The sequence below is a fragment of the Bufo gargarizans genome, chromosome 2, assembly GCF_014858855.1.
Source record: "Bufo gargarizans isolate SCDJY-AF-19 chromosome 2, ASM1485885v1, whole genome shotgun sequence".
Classification (NCBI taxonomy): Eukaryota; Metazoa; Chordata; class Amphibia; order Anura; family Bufonidae; genus Bufo; species Bufo gargarizans.
This window is the reverse complement of record NC_058081.1, coordinates 464,718,001-464,732,095: the sequence shown is the minus strand read 5'-3', so window position 1 is coordinate 464,732,095 and position 14,095 is coordinate 464,718,001.

Below are 14,095 nucleotides of genomic sequence, written 5' to 3'. Positions count from 1 at the left end.
GGGACCACCATAATCAGTGTCTTTCATGTTACGTTCTGGAGGGCCTTCCCTCTCCTGTGGTATTGGGTCTTCCCTGGTTGGTAGCGCACAATCCAGTGGTGGATTGGCAGGCCAGGGAGATATTGGAGTGGAGTGAGCATTGCAGAGAGAATTGCTTAAATAACAATTGCTTAATCGCCTCCATAGCTTCTCTACCTACATTTATTTCGGACTTTGAGGACGTTTTTTCTGAAAAGGGTTGTCAGAAGCTGCCACCTCATCGTCCTTATGATTGCCCGGTTAACCTGATTCCAGGTGCAAAATTACCCAAGTCCAGGTTGTATAATCTTTCGGGTCCCGAGAGACAAGCCATGAAAGATTATATCTCCGAGAGTCTGGCTAAGGGACACATCAGACCCTCTTCTTCACCCGTGGCTGCAGGGTTTTTCTTTGTTAAAAAGAAAGATGGGGGCCTGCGTCCTTGCCTAGATTTCTGTGAGCTAAACCGGATAACCATCCGAGACCCATACCCTCTTCCTCTCATTCCTGACCTTTGTAATCAGATTGCGGGTGCTAGGTGGTTCTACAAACTTGATCTTAGGGGGGCCTACAATCTGATTCGTATCAAGGAAGGGGATGAGTGGAAGACAGCTTTTAACACCCCTGAGGGGCATTATGAAAATTTAGTCATACCTTTCGGTCTGACCAATGCCCCTGCTGTCTTCCAACATTTCGTTAATGATATTTTTAGTCATCTCATCGGCAGGTTTGTAGTCATATACCTAGATGATATCTTAATTTATTCGGCTGATCTGAAAACACATGAAGTACATGTCAGGCAAGTACTGCAGGTCCTACGGACGAATAAATTATATGCGAAAATTGAAAAATGTGTCTTCGCCGTTCAGGAAATACAGTTCCTGGGATATCTATTATCTGCTTCAGGTTTCCGTATGGATCCCAGGAAGGTCCAGGCAATTTTAGATTGGGATCTTCCTGAGAACCTTAAAGCTCTACAACGGTTTTTGGGTTTCGCAAATTTCTATAGAAAGTTCATAAAAAATTATTCAGTGATCGTTAAACCCCTTACTGACATGACTAGGAAGGGGACTGATTTTTCTAAATGGTCTGACGCTGCTAAAATTGCATTTTCCTCTCTAAAAGAGAGATTTACCTCGGCACCTGTTCTAATTCAACCTGATGTCTCCCAGCCTTTTATTGTTGAAGTGGATGCGTCAGAGGTGGGAGTGGGGGCTGTATTGTCTCAGGGTCCGTCTCCTGGCAAATGGCGTCCTTGCGCTTTATTTTCCAAAAAGTTATCTACAGCAGAAAAGAACTATGATATTGGAAATAGGGAACTGTTGGCGATTAAACTGGCGTTTGAAGAGTGGCGTCACTTCTTAGAGGGAGCAATCCACCCCGTCACGGTGATTACGGATCACAAAAACCTTCTGTACCTAGAATCGGCTAAGCGTCTCAGCCTTTTATTGTTGAAGTGGATGCGTCAGAGGTGGGAGTGGGGGCTGTATTGTCTCAGGGTCCGTCTCCTGGCAAATGGCGTCCTTGCGCTTTATTTTCCAAAAAGTTATCTACAGCAGAAAAGAACTATGATATTGGAAATAGGGAACTGTTGGCGATTAAACTGGCGTTTGAAGAGTGGCGTCACTTCTTAGAGGGAGCAATCCACCCCGTCACGGTGATTACGGATCACAAAAACCTTCTGTACCTAGAATCGGCTAAGCGTCTCACCCCTAGACAAGCTAGGTGGTCGCTATTCTTTACCAGATTTAACTTTGTAATCACCTATCGTCCTGAGGAAAAAAATACCAAGGCAGACGCATTATCTCGTAGTTTCCCTGGATGGGGTAATGTTAGTGATCCGGTACCTATTTTACAAAGAGGAGTGGTTGTCTCTGCTGTACACTCTGTTCTAGAGGGAAAGGTGTTAGAGGCCCAGGGGGACGCCCCGGCCTCTTGCCCCTCAGAGAAATTGTTTGTACCGTTAAACCTGCGTCTTGAATTATTAAAGGAACATCATAATTCGGCACCCGGGTAGTAAAGCAACCTTGGAGCTATTGTCTCGTCGTTTTTGGTGGCCAAGGTTGCGTCAGAATGTAATGGATTTCGTGTCTACTTGTTCTACTTGTGCACGCGCGAAAGTCTCTCATACACGTCCAGCAGGGTCTTTATTGCCACTTTTCATCCCCAATAGGCCATGGACACATCTGTCAATGGATTTCATCACTGACTTACCGTTGTCTGCGGGTAAAACAGTTATCTTGGTAGTAGTAGACAGGTTTAGCAAAATGGTACACTTTATTGCGCTACCCGCACTTCCTAATGCTAAGACTCTTGCTCAGGTGTTTATCAGTGAAATCGTGAAGCTTCACGGGGTCCCTTCCGATGTGGTTTCGGATCGGGGAACCCAGTTTATTTCTAAGTTTTGGAAAGCTTTTTGTTCCCGTTTGGGGGTACACTTGTCCTTTTCCTCAGCTTTCCATCCTCAGTCGAATGGACAGACTGAGCGTACCAACCAAAACCTAGAAACATATTTAAGGTGTTTTGTGTCTGAAAACCAAGAGCTGTGGTCATCATATTTACCGTTAGCCGAGTTTGCCATAAATAATCGCTGTCAGGAATCCACTGGCAAGTCACCATTTCTTGGTGCATACGGTTTTCATCCCCAATTTTGTACTTTCAAAGAGGGGGGGTCTTATGGGGTTCCCGAAGAGGAACGGTTTTCTTCATCTCTTTCATCGGTATGGCAGAAGGTGCAAGCTAACTTGAAAAATATGAGTGGCAAATATAAATGCATGGCCGATAAGAAACGGTCGCCAGGTCCGGACCTAGGAGTGAATGACTATGTGTGGTTGTCTACTAGGAATATTAAGTTGAAGGTTCCCTCTTAGAAACTGGGCCCTAGGTTCATTGGTCCTTATAAAATAGTAGCCGTCATTAACCCTGTGGCTTTTCGCCTGGAGCTACCTCAGACTTTTAAGATCCATAACGTCTTCCATAAGTCGTTACTCAAGAAGTATGTTCCACCTCTAGAACCATCACCGCGGCCACCTCCTCCTGTTATTGTGGATGGTAATCTGGAGTTTCAAATATCCAGAAATGTTGATTCTCGTCGGGTCCGCCGCTCTCTTCAGTATCTGGTGCATTGGAGGTGTTACGGTCCCGAGGAAAGAATGTGGGTTCCAGCGTCAGAGGTAAACGCCAACAGGTTAATTCAGGCTTTCCATGCCTCTCATCCTGAGAGACCTGGTCCTGAGTGTCCGGAGGCCCCTGGTGAAAGGGGGGGTACTGTCACGAGGGTGTCAAGAGCCACGTCTGACTCCGTTATACCCGGGGTCAGGAAGTCGCAGCGGGTGGCTGCGCGCTCTATGTCTAAAGCTCACGTTGTTTCTTAGTGATTGTTTTCTGTGTTTGCCTTGCAATCCTTTTTGTCTCACTCAGGGATCCGTAGCTTCTCCTCCTCAGCTGTTTCTTGTCTGCCACTCCCAACCTCCTTATATTCTCCTCTCACACTTCTCTAGTTGCCAGTTATAGAGCTTCCTGCCTGGACTTCTATACTGACCCACTGGAGCTGTGAATCCTGGTTGTTGTTCCAGAGTGCTACCCTCCGGATCCCTGTTGGGCTTTTTGTTGTCTCCTGTTGTCGCCCACCTGGGATTATATGTTGAGTCTGTATTGTCTGTCCTCCCCTTGGTGTTTTCCTTTAGAGCTAGTGGTGCGGACTAGTGTTCCCACCGCCCTGTTCACTATCTAGGGCTCATCTTAGGGAAAGCCAGGGTTTTAGGCACGTGATCGGCGTACGGGTGAGGAACCCGTCTAGGGACGTCAGGGCAGCCAGGTGCCAGCCGCAAGGTGAGTCAGGGGTCACCACCTTCCCTCTCACTTGGGCAGGGCCTTCCTCTTTCCCTCCCTCTGTGTCACGTATGTGATAGTCACGCCGATCATGATACTACCCCAGTTCCATTACCTTGCCCCTGGTCCCTATATGCCCTATCTTCCCCTTATATAATGTAATTTTCCTCCCCCTCAGTCCCTAGTTTAAACACTCCTCCAACCTTCTAGCCATCTTTCTCCCCAGCACAGCTGCCCCTTTCCCATTGAGGTGCAGCCCGTCCCTACGATAGAGCCTGTAGCCGATAGAGAAGTCGGCCCAGTTCTCCAGGAACCCAAACCCCTCCTTCCTACACCAGTTCTTGAGGCACTTGTTAATCTCCTAATCTCCCTCTGCCTTTCTTGTGTGGTTCATGATACAGGCAGTATTTTGGAAAATACTACCTTTGAGGTCCTTGCCCTAAGCTTTTGACCTAAATCCCTGAAATCATTTTTAAGGAACTCCACCTATCTCTAACTTTGTTATTGGTTCCGATATAAACCATGACCACTGGATCTTCTCCAGCCTCTCCCAGTAATCTGTCAACCCGATCCACGATGTGTCGAACTCTAGCGCCAGAAAGACAACACACTTTTCGCAATCACGGTCTTTGTGACAAACTTCCCTATCTGTTCCCCTAATAATGGAGTCTCTCATTACCAGCACCTGTCTGGCCTGCCCTGCTCACTTGGTTCCCTGCTTACTGGAGCTGACATCCCCCTGACTGGCAGAGGAAGTGTCCGGCTGCAGCAGTGCAGTCCCTGGACTGACATCCCCCTCATCTGCCAAACACGCAAACTTGTTGGGGTTTGTCAGATCAGGGCTAGCCTCCCTGGCACTCTTCCCTTTACCCCACTTTCTAATTGTTACCCAGCTAGCTACCTCACTTTCCTCAGCCTCCTTTCTGTCACCCTCCCCCTCATCTACCCCAAAGAGTGCTTGCTCAGTGAGAAGCAAACTCTTTTGCAAATTGTCAATGCCTCTCAGTGTTGCAACTTGCCCGTTTAGAGACTCGATTTGCGATTCCAAACAGGTAATTTGCTCACCTCTTGAACAAAGATATACACCCTTGAACGGCTGTTACAACAGTAAAAAAGTAAAACAATAAATATGATTTAGAATTATACCCTGTCTGCTGTAGAAGGACTACCTAGAATTAAGCCAACAACGCACAAGAAAATTATATCCAACCTCAGTTTCCAACTCCATTTCTTTAACTCCACTTAATAAGAAGCCCACTTAGTAGAGCAAGCCTCAGGAAGAGCACTCTGCAGAGTTTAGTGGTTCAATTTATAGCACCTGGTTGCCCAGCCCCTCCCCTTAATCAAACAGAGAAAAAAAATGTTTAAATGGCAACACAGCAGAGAAAAAATAAAGTTTTAAATGGCATTAAAAAGTAAATTAAAATTCATTGTAACGAAAGAACTACTAATGTGTAAAATAACCATTTTCACTTGCATATTTGTATCTGGAAAGTTTTCACACCAAGCTTGGAGAAAAAATCTACTGTAACCTCACATTGCATAACTCTAAGTTACCAGTGAAATTCTAAGGTGCAAAGTAAGATAATGCAGGACGTAAAAAAATAAATAAATAAAATAGAAGACTGTGCACCTCATTTGTTTCTGTTCTCACTTTTTTTTTAAATCAGAATCATCCTAGTTATTCTCTTTTAACCCTGGCTTCTGCTCTAATGGCCCAGTAAAATAGTAAAATTGCTAGTGTTAGATTTCTTATGAGGAGAGAGGGCTGCCATGCTATAATATCAGAAGTTGAATCACAGCTCCCAGGATAAAGGACTATAAGAACTGAACACCAAGCTCCACTGGCAGGAATAGCCGAACCTCATTGTTAAAGGAAGAACAAGATGGTGTCACACATGTTTGACACCTACACTTTTGCTCTCCAGACCTCAGAATTTTATGTATAGAGGGAGGCTTAGTATACAAATGCCTACATTACTTGCCTGGAAACTCTGTTGCATGACAAATGCTTGTTGTCAGGATCATGGATGGCCCATGGAAATACAGTAGGACTGGCCAAAGAGAGACTTTTTGCCCTGAGGGTAGAGATGTCGCGAACATAACATTTTCGATTTGCGAACTGCAAACACAAATTTCTGCAAATGTTCGCGAATGGGCGAACCGGGCGAACCACCATTGACTTCAATAGGCAGGCGAATTTTAAAACCCACAGGGACTCTTTCTAGCCACAGTAGTGATGGAAAAGTTGTTTCAAGGGGACTAACACCTGGACTGTGGCATGCCGGAGGGGGATCCATGGCAAAACTCCCATGGAAAATTACATAGTTAACGCAGAGTTGGATTTTAATCCATAAAGGGCATAAATCACCTAACAATCCTAAATTTTTTTGAACAACGTGGTTTAAAACATCCAGTGTGGGCATACGATCAGGTATGATGTTGTATCGATCAGGTAGTGTAAGGGTTACGCCCGCTTCACAGACATTGACATACCAAACTTCCTTTTTAATGCACCGCAAACAACCGCAAACAGTCCATTTGCCCAACCGCAAACTTTCCATTTGCACAAGGTTGGATACCAAGCTAGCCATGTCCCATTGATGTCATTGAAGGTTTCTTCCTCCACCCAGCCACGTTCAACACCAAGGGTCCCAGAAAGGTGAATTGAATTGATTTTTCGAACAGGGAGATGGTTACAAAAACGCAGGCTCCCTCCCCTTTGTTTGAATCCACTCCACGGTCACTGCGTCTGCGCCGTGCAATTTACAGTCCCACCTGATATGAGTGGTATGTTCTGTAGTACTATTCTCATCAGTTTAATCCCTGTTACGTGACATCCCCAATCTGGGATCCATTTATTAAATAGATTTTTCGAACGGGGAGATGGTTAAAAAAAAACGCTGGCTCCCTCCCCTTTGTTTGAATCCACGCCACGGTCACTGCATCTGCACCATGCAATTTTCTGTCACACCCGATATGAGTGGTATTTTCTGTAGTACTATTCTCATCAGTTTAATCCCTGTATGGTCTCCAATCTGGGATCCATTTATTAAATAGATTTTTTGAACGGGGAGATGCTTAAAAAAAAAGCTGGCTCCCTCCCTTAATTTGAATCCACGCCACGATCACTGCGTCTGCGCCGTGCAATTTACTGTCACACCCGATAGGAGTGGATTTTTCTGTAGTACTATTATCATCATTTTAATCCCTGTATGGTCCCCAATCTGGTATCCATTTATTAAATTGATTTTTCGAACGGGGAGATGGCAAAAAAAAATGCTGGCTCCCTCCCCTTTGTTTGAATCCACACCACGGTCACTGCGTCTGCGCCGTGCAATTTACTGTCACACCCGATATGAGTGGAATTTTTTGTAGTACTATTCTCATCAGTTTAATCCCTATTACGTCCCATATCAAGGATTGCCTTTTGTGAAAAAAAAATTTAGGCCGGGTACCTTCGACTGCCTTCACAGTGACAGACCAAACTCTGATACACCAAACTGAATTGATTTTAGGAACCGGGAGATGGAAAAAGCAGCTTGGTCGGTCCTCTTACTCCCAAGTTGGGGCACTGCGCGTGCACGGAGAAATGTGCTGTGACACCCTATATGAGTGTTGTCTTAACTAGTACTATTCCTATCAGTTTAATCCCTGTGACATCCCTTATCCGGGGACGTGTGTCGAATTGATTAATCATTGTCGAATTAACAAACCATTACGACATCCTGAAATAATTTAGTTCTGAGCTCTGTACTTGCTTTGTATTGGAATTGATGGGGAATTTTTAATTGTCTGCATTATTTCGAAAAAAACTATTGAGAGACTTTATTATGATTTTTTTATTTTATGTATTAAAAACCCATACAACTTAAAAAAAAAAAAAAAAAGAAAAGAAAATGTATGTTTTTTCTATGAAAAATTATCCAGCCGATCGCTTTTGGTCTGATCATAATGAAACAACGGCCTTATCATCTGGGGTGTACCAACATTACCAACACATTCATAGAGGTGATGATTAGTGATGATCTGTAGGGGTCATATTCGAATTCGCGATATTTCGCAAATATTTATTAGAATTATTGGCCCACAAGCTAGAAGCAGGGAGGGATCATGTGTACTGATAAAAAAAAAAAAAAAAAATTGAATAATTTATTTATTTTTTTAATGAAAAAAATAGAATATTCAAAATTACGAATATATATAACTATATTTGAAATATTCGCAAATTTTCAAAGTACCTATATTCGCAATAAAAATTCAAATTTTGAATATTCGTGATCAACACTAGTGATGATCGCTTCATTGTAATACGCAAGCCCCTTCACCACAACAAGGTAACGATCACAAGGGGAATTGACACTTGTATGTCCCTTTTTTATTTTCCAGCCACAGTGCAGCACCAGAGGCCAGAAAAATTAGGCATGTACACATGCCTTAAAAATATAGTTATTGTTGCAGCCGCTGTCGTAGCAGCGGCCGGAAAAAGTGATGTTTTCAAGGCAGAAAGGTGACTAAATCATTGCGGCTTGAACTCTAGTTGGTGGTGGAGAATACACGAAAGTCATCCGGCATGCAAACATTAAATACAGCAGCGTGAGGACCATTTTGAGGCCAAGGCATGTCATCAGGTCTTTTGTTAGTCAAACGTATCCCCCACTGTCAGTCCCTTCGGGATTCATGCCTCATTCATCTTAATGACAGTGAGGCAATCAACACTTTTTTGACCGAGGCAACTTATTTTGTCAGTGACAATGCTTCCTGCTGCACTGAAGGTCCTTTCTGACAGGACACTTGAAGCGGGGCAGGCCAGAAGTTCTATCGCAAACTGGAATAGTTCAGGCCACAGGTCAAGCCTCCACACCCAGTAGTCAAGGGGTGTCATGGTCTTACCTTCTTGCTGTTCTCCTTCGTTTGACATGTGCTGGCGGCCATCTGGGTTTCTGGGTTTCTTGTAGCCTCCCACCCTGCGGCTTCTCCTTCCCACTGGGAGGAGCTGGATGCCTAGCTCATATATATAGGAGGTCTGTGGCTTCAGTTCCTTGCTTGGTCCTCCTGTGTTCACATGCTTCTAAGACTGCTGCTGCTTCTGGTTCCTGATCCTGGCTTCGTCTGACTACCCTGCTGGTTCCTGATCCAGGCTTCGTCTGACTACCCTGCTGGTTCCTGATCCAGGCTTCGTCTGACTACCCTTCTGGTTCCTGACCTCTGGCTTCGCAAGACCCTGCTTCGGTTTAGCCATCCGTTTGGACTTTTGCCTTACAGCTTGATTTTCAATAAAGCCTTCTTATTTCCACTTATCTCTTGTTGTACGTCTGGTTCATGGTTCCTTGACATTAGGACCAAGCCATGAATTCTGACGGTACAGGGCCATCCTCGCTACCTACGCTGGTTGCCAGACTTGATCAGCAGGATCACCTGTTGGGTCGGTTCGCTGTGGCGTTGCAAACCCTGCTTGAACGCACGGCTCATTTTGCTTCCGTTGCCGATGGGTCGGTTGTCGCTCCTGGGCCCGCTCCTACTGCCGCTCCGGTTGTTGCGCCAGAGTCTACCCCGACACCTGTTGCTGCGCCTGCGGTGTTTCGGGGTATGACCGGTTCTGCCCCCCTTCCACAGCGCTTTGGGGGAGAGCCAACTCAGTGCCGAGGTTTCCTTAACCAGGTGGGCATTTATTTTGAGTTGCTGCCACATGCCTTTCCTACTGAGAGATCAAAGGTGGGCTTCTTGATCTCGCTGCTCTCGGACAAGGCCTTGGCCTGGGCCAGCCCTTCTCTTCGGAAGGTATTCGATGTGCCGGCTCGTGCTGCCTCTGCTGCGAAGCTCCTTATGTCCATCAGACAGGGTTCACGATCCGTAGCTGAATACGCCATTGAGTTTCGTACCCTGGCAGCAGAGGTGGGCTGGAATAATGAGGCTCTGGTCGCTGCTTTCTCTCATGGTCTCTCGGATGCCTTGAAGGATGAGGTTGCAGCTAAGGACCTACCAGTGGTGCTCGAGTCTCTTATTTCTTTCCTGATTTTGAGTGACACCAGACTCAGGGAGAGACCTTCCTTTAAGGAGAGCCTGCGGAGGCCTTCTAACAGATTGGCGCCTACGTTTGCTGTCCCACCCGTGCCTCCCTCTCCTCCCACGCCTCCTGGGGATGACTTGTCTGGGGGTGAACCCATGCAGCTGGGGTTTGCTCGCCTGTCCGAGGGGGAGAGGGCACTCCGGAGACGCGAGGGCCGATGCATGTACTGTGGTCTCGGTGGGCATTTTCGGTTGGCATGCCCGAACCGTCCGGGAAACGCTCGCACCTGAGATCCTGTCGGGGGCAGATCTTGGGTGGAGTCTCCTCGTCCCCGGTTTCCCGTGTTGACAAACCACTGATTACTGTTGTCCTCTCCTGGGTCGGGGGCTCGGTGACGACCCAGGCGTTGGTGGACTCTGGTGCTGGTGGTTTGTTCATTGATAGTGTGTTCGCTGCCGCCAATTCCATTCCTCTGCAGCCTCGAGGTTCCCCACTGGCTCTTGAGGCGATAGACGGCAGACCCCTTCTGCCGCCACACGTGACTCATGAGACCCTTCCAGTGGGGATGGCCATTGGTGCCGTTCACAGAGAGTCGGTCTGTTTCCAGGTTATTTCGTCTCCACACTACTCGGTGGTCTTGGGGTACCCCTGGCTCCAGAAGCATAACCCGACTTTCGATTGGAGATCGGCCGAGATCCTCTCGTGGTCACCGCAGTGTGGGGCTAGTTGCATCCATGGGTCTGTCAAGTTGCTGTGTACTTCCTCGGACTCTCTGTTGCCTCCTGAATACGAGGAGTACCGGGATGTATTCGATAAGGTGCGTGCGGTTGCCCTACCTCCGCACCGCCCATACGATTGTGCCATAGAGTTACAATCTGGTGCCGTTCCTCCTCGTGGCAAAGTCTATCCACTGTCGGTAGCGGAGAATGAGGCCATGGAGGAGTACGTGAGGGAGGCGCTTTCACGCGGACACATTCGCAAATCCTCATCCCCGGCAGGGGCTGGATTTTTCTTTGTGAAAAAGAAGGGCGGTGAGTTGAGGCCTTGCATCGATTACAGGGGTCTCAATCGCATCACGATCAAGAACGCTTACCCGATACCCTTGATTTCCGAGCTGTTCGATCGCCTCAAAGGGGCCACGGTCTTTACCAAACTCGACCTGAGGGCGGCATATAACCTGGTAAGGATCAAGGCGGGCGATGAGTGGAAGACCGCGTTTAACACCAGGACCGGTCATTATGAATCCTTGGTTATGCCCTTTGGGTTGTGCAATGCGCCCGCAGTCTTCCAGGAATTCATCAACGATGTTTTCCGTGACCTGTTACAGCAGTGTGTGGTGGTCTATTTAGATGACATCTTGGTATATTCTGAATCCATGGAGGCCCACATTCTGGATGTCAGACGAGTGTTGCAACGGTTACGAGAGAACAAGCTGTTCGGTAAGCTTGAGAAATGCGAATTTCACCGATCTCAGATAACCTTCTTAGGTTACATCATTTCCGCTGAGGGGTTCTCCATGGATCCTGAGAAGGTTTCGGCTGTCTTACAGTGGCCCCAGCCCAGTGGTCTTCGTGCCCTGCAGCGCTTTTTGGGCTTCGCCAATTATTATCGGAAGTTCATCAGGGACTTTTCCATGCTAGCCAAGCCTCTCACGGATCTGACCAGGAAGGGCAGTAATCCCCAGGTCTGGCCACTCAAGGCCATCCGAGCTTTTGAGGCTCTAAAGTCCGCCTTTGTGTCGGCTCCGATTCTGTCGCATCCCAACCCTGGGTTGCCTTTTGTCCTCGAGGTGGACGCGTCTGAGACGGGAGTAGGCGCCCTTCTGTCTCAGCGTAGAACACCAGAGGGTCCTCTGCTTCCTTGTGGGTTTTACTCCCGGAAACTGTCTTCCGCGGAGTGCAACTATCAGATTGGTGACAGGGAGTTATTGGCCATCGTGCAGGCCCTTAAAGAATGGAGGCACTTGCTCGAGGGCTCGGTGGTTCCGGTTCTCATCCTGACGGACCACAAGAATCTGACCTACCTCTCTGAGGCCAAGAGATTGACACCACGTCAGGCCAGATGGGCTCTGTTCTTGTCACGTTTTAATTACGTGGTCTCCTACCTACCCGGTTCCAAGAACATCAGAGCGGATGCCTTATCACGGCAGTACTCCGAGCTGTCCGGGGAGGAGTCGATTCCGACTTCGGTCATACCTCCGAATCAGATCCTGGCCGCCATTCGCACCAGCCTGACCTCTCCCCTGGGTGAGCAGATTTTGGCGGCTCAATCTGGTGCTCCCTCTGGGAGACCCAACGGCAGATGTTTTGTGCCTGAGGAGTTGCGCACTCGGTTGTTGCGAACCTACCATAACTCCAAGGCCGCGGGGCATCCTGGAAAGAATCAGCTGTCCTGGGCTGTTTCACGTCTGTTCTGGTGGCCTTCTCTACGTTCCGACATCGCCGCATATGTAGCGGCATGCTCCGTTTGTGCCCAGAGTAAGTCCCCTCGGCACCGTCCGTTGGGCCTTTTGCAACCCATAGCCACCGGGGAGCGTCCATGGTCACACCTGGGGATGGATTTCATTGTGGACCTCCCTGCATCCCGAGGCCATACGGTCATTCTCATGATTGTGGATCGGTTTTCCAAAATGTGCCACTGTGTTCCTCTCAAGAAGTTACCCTCTGCACAAGAGTTGGCCACGATTTTTGCAAGGGAGGTCTTCCGGTTGCACGGTTTGCCCAAGGAGATTGTGTCGGATCGGGGGAGTCAGTTTGTGTCCAGGTTCTGGCGCTCCTTTTGCTCCCAGTTGAGGATTCATCTCTCTTTCTCCTCGGCCTACCACCCTCAGTCCAATGGGGCCGCAGAACGATCCAATCAGGCCTTGGAGCAATTCCTTCGTTGCTATGTCTCCGATCACCAAGACAATTGGGTTGACCTCCTGCCTTGGGTTGAGTTTGCCAGGAACACGGCAGTGAACTCTTCCTCTGGGACGTCTCCCTTCATGGCCAATTATGGGTTCCAACCTGCCGTGTTACCGGAGGTATTCTCTCCCCAGGATATTCCGGCTGTGGAGGATCACCTTTCCGTCCTACGTGCTTCTTGGGTACAGATCCAGAGGTCCCTTGAGGTCTCTGCGCAGCGCCAGAGACTCCAGGCTGATCGCAGACGAGCGCCCGCTCCTTCCTACCAGGTCGGAGACCGCGTATGGTTGTCCACCCGCAACCTCAACCTTCGAGTGCCCACTCCCAAGCTGGCGCCTCGCTTTGTTGGTCCCTTCCGAGTGCTTCGCAGGGTAAACCCGGTAGCCTATGCCCTTGCGCTTCCTCCTGGCATGCGGATCTCCAACGTGTTTCATGTTTCCCTGTTGAAGCCACTGGTGTGTAATCGTTTCACTTCCTCGGTTCCTCGGCCTCGTCCGGTCCAAGTGGGCAATCGTGAGGAGTATGAGGTGAGCAATATCCTGGACTCACGCCTGGTCCGCGGTCGGGTGCAGTTTTTGGTCCATTGGCGTGGTTATGGTCCAGAGGAGCGTTCCTGGGTTCCCTCCGCAGATGTCCATGCTCCTGCCTTGCTCCGAGCCTTCCACGCACGCTTCCCTCAGAAACCGTTCTTCACTCCGCGGAGGAGGGGCCCTTGAGGGGGAGGTACTGTCATGGTCTTACCTCCTTGCTGTTCTCCTTCGTTTGACATGTGCTGGCGGCCATCTGGGTTTCTGGGTTTTTTGTAGCCTCCCACCCTGCGGCTTCTCCTTCCCACTGGGAGGAGCTGGATGCCTAGCTCATATATATAGGAGGTCTGTGGCTTCAGTTCCTTGCTTGGTCCTCCTGTGTTCACATGCTTCTAAGACTGCTGCTGCTTCTGGTTCCTGATCCTGGCTTCGTCTGACTACCCTGCTGGTTCCTGATCCAGGCTTCGTCTGACTACCCTGCTGGTTCCTGATCCAGGCTTCGTCTGACTACCCTTCTGGTTCCTGACCTCTGGCTTCGCAAGACCCTGCTTCGGTTTAGCCATCCGTTTGGACTTTTGCCTTACAGCTTGATTTTCAATAAAGCCTTCTTATTTCCACTTATCTCTTGTTGTACGTCTGGTTCATGGTTCCTTGACAAGGGGTTCATCGCTCCTCAGAGTGTCGATATCTGCAGTTAAGGCGAGGTAGTCTGCTACCTGTCGGTTGAGTCGTTCTCTAAGGCGGTATCTCGAAGGCCTGTGGCAATGTGTAGGACTGAAAAAACTCTGCATGTCCTCCATCAAAAA